Below are 3,203 nucleotides of genomic sequence, written 5' to 3'. Positions count from 1 at the left end.
CATTTTTCAGTCCGAAAAGCACTAAAATTTCTTTACATTAACGTTTTTAAGCTTATTATTTATACATAACACTGACGAATGGAAAAAGTTTCACGCGCGGGGGGGGGGGGAGAACCTGAAACATGCATCACGTACTTTGTGAATAGCCTCACAGATTCCCCCCTCCATCTTGGACGTAATTTAATTTACGTATCGTGCAACGAAATAAAGTCGATGAGCTTTTTTTAGATCTATTGTAAAAGTACTGGATTTCGACCCGAACAATCTGGTGACCCTAATTAACTCATTACGCAAGCATTTTTTTTGCGGAGTTGTTAGTCTTTAAACCAGATGCCTATCATTTTCTCGCTAGTAAGCCATATTCAGCATTATACCGACATTATATTGAACCATTTGTAAGTCATATTTTGAAGTGCATTTATCAATTACCATCTGGATTCTCTGTCTCTTATCTTTCTCTTTCTCCGTCTCTCTCTCTCTCTCTCTCTCTCTCACTGTCTTTTATCGCATGCGATTGTGCGCCTATAACCGCGACGTTTAATTTAAGTAGCATGTGTAGATATATGCGAGAGTACGGACGAGGTAGGCTGAGGGGTTTCCGGTGAGCGTTAAGAGAGAACAGAGTGATGTAATGAGGCCCGGAAGCAGGCAATTTGCTGTCCGCGGCGGTCGCAGTTACGCGAGACAACCTGCCTAGAGTACCTTCATCTTCTCGGATCCAGCCTTTGCTAGATCAGGTACTTACCCAAGAACATTCGTGCATTCAATTTTTCTGAAATGTGTCAAATTTAGTTTGCCAATGGCGTTAAAAATTGTGCGTGACACGTGAAACTTTTTCATATAAAAAATAGTGCAGAATATTATACATTTAAACAATAACAATAAACATCAAACGGATGCGTTATTTTTGTATTTTTGTCAGACTTTTCATTTATTTTTGGTATCAATCTTTATGAACTGAAGTGTCAATTTGTATTGTCTGCATAGCTCCAGATAGCATAGATCTTGGCCCTCTGGTCCCAGGTCACCATGTCAATGGCTACATTGTTAACGTTTTGCTTTGATGAATAAAGCTAATGGCTTTCTAATTTATTCTAGTTCATGTTATCGGTTGGTTTATTCAAACGAAAAATACATAAAAAATAATTCACTTTGGATAGAATTAATTTAATTATTTATAATTATCCTTCAAAGTATTTGTTGGAAAAAATATTGACATTTTATTTAAAATAAGACTTTGAAGGGCATTTACCACTTGTTCGATGACAACATTGCAAACATTTTTTCAGAGCTATCCACACGATATGATTCGCCGAGTTGGAAGTTTAGGAAATGAGTCGAAAAACTTGAAGAACTGTATATATACTCCTAAATTTGTTGGATTGTGAAAAAAAAGAGTAAAACCTTTTCTGCACCATTTTTTGTGAAATCATATAAAAATGCAGTCTTACATAAACGCTACTTAGTTCCTTATATTTACAAAAATTTCTTTAAAAATGTGTTAAACATTTTTTATAATTACTAGAAATTCATACACGCGTTTCGCGCGCGACCCACTACTTTCCTTGCAATTATTTTATTTTAAAATGGAGTTTAATATGATACCCCGATATTCAGTTTTGCTTTAATAACTTGTATTTGTGCACGGCTCCGCACGGCTTCGCACGGCTACCTCCCAATTGCAGAATAAATTATTGCGCAACACTAAACATTTTCATGCAAGTTTGGAAAAAACATCTAAAATGTTGGTGTGTACAAAGTTTCATAGAAATATACGGTAAATAATCTCGACTCGAGAAGAGTCCAAATGTCAAGTCATTTGGAGTGCCCCTAGCACTTGGATGAGTGACCATCTACGACGTACGACCGGGTTGTGTACTCGAATTTTGAAAACCCGTATAAACTCGGGAGGTGGTTTTCTGCAGTTTGTATATCATCTGGCGAAATGTTTAGGCAACTGATAATTTCTGACTAATTTCGTTTGTAGTCGCATTGTCATCAAATTGTGCTAAAATTCATACAGACTATTATGAAATTACTGGAAGAAATTAATAAAAAAAAATAATTACTGAAACTAATGAAAATGAAAGTTTTTACCATCATACATTCTTAATTTCTTTTCTATTTCTTATTAAATATATGGTGCATACATTTTCTTATAAAAACTAATTTGTTTAAAATGTTCAAATGGTTCAAAATTTAAAAAACAGTCAAGTTCTGAATTCTTTTTTAAATTTATTTTAATAATAAATAATTAGTGTGGATTTGCAAAGTGTCGTAGTAAAAAGTGATTGGAAATACATTTGTTGTTGATTCCGTAAACAAATTAGGCCTATTCTTCAAAAACTGCCCAAACGCTTAATTTGCTCATGAAAGTAGTTTAAATAATAAATCATAAAAATTTAATTATTTTAATTTATTGGAAAGATGTTCTTAGTTGAATTTGTAAAAAACTGACCCTTTCCTTTTTTAAATATACAAATTCTGAATTTTTATGAAAGTTCTTTAAATAATTAATAATTCTTGCAAATTTAACAAATAACTTAGGAAAGATTTATTGCAAAAATAATCTTAGTTAACTTCGTAAAAAAATTGTGTTTATTAATTGAAAAATACCCTTACTCAATATGTTTATGAATATTGTTTATATGAATAATAATTATTATAAATTTAGAAGGTATGGTAGGAAATGATCATCGAAGGATATTCTTAGTACATTCCGTAAACAAATTATGCGTCTCACTTCAAAAATAGCCAAACTATAAATTTGTTGATAAAAATTTTTTAAATAATTAATAATTGTATATTTTCAAAGCATCAGAGAAAAAAATGATTGAAAAGATATTCTTAGTTGATTATGTTAAAAAATAGAGCCTACTCGTCGAAAAAAAACCAAACTCTTAATTTTTTGATTTAAATTGTTTCAATAATTGATAGTTCTTGTAAATTTACAAAGCAACATTGAAAAGAGTCATCGAATGGTCCTTCCTAGTTGATTTCGAAAAAAATTTACTCGCAGGATAAAGGCCAAAGTCTTAATTTTTTAATTCAAATTGTTTAAATAATTTATAGGTCTTGTAGGGGGAGGGTCGGTAAGGCCCGTTTTTGGCCTAATTTATTTTTGGACCAAAAAATCTTAAAAAATCATGGTAGTATCTTATAAGTATCCCGAGTCGATTGCACGCTAAACGGACTACCCTCCA

The 3,203-nt window shown here is 32.1% G+C and overlaps 1 protein-coding gene across 5 annotated transcripts in view; it reads left to right on the top strand.

Annotated features, from left to right (window-relative positions):
- Nucleotides 1-660: 660 nt before the first annotated feature.
- LOC117169177 (DNA-binding protein D-ETS-3-like) overlaps nucleotides 661-3,203 on the top strand; it is a 600,266-nt gene continuing 597,723 nt past the window's right edge. For all 5 annotated transcript variants that reach the window (XM_033355406.1, XM_033355404.1, XM_033355400.1 and 2 more), the window contains exon 1: nucleotides 661-737. The gene's annotated coding sequence lies outside the window, so the exon portion shown is untranslated. The remainder of the gene's footprint in view (nucleotides 738-3,203) is intronic.

Source organism: Belonocnema kinseyi, chromosome 3 (genome assembly GCF_010883055.1).
Source record: "Belonocnema kinseyi isolate 2016_QV_RU_SX_M_011 chromosome 3, B_treatae_v1, whole genome shotgun sequence".
Classification (NCBI taxonomy): domain Eukaryota; kingdom Metazoa; phylum Arthropoda; class Insecta; order Hymenoptera; family Cynipidae; genus Belonocnema; species Belonocnema kinseyi.
The sequence above is the reverse complement of the archived record's forward strand: the minus strand, read 5'-3'. Positions and strand labels throughout refer to the sequence as shown.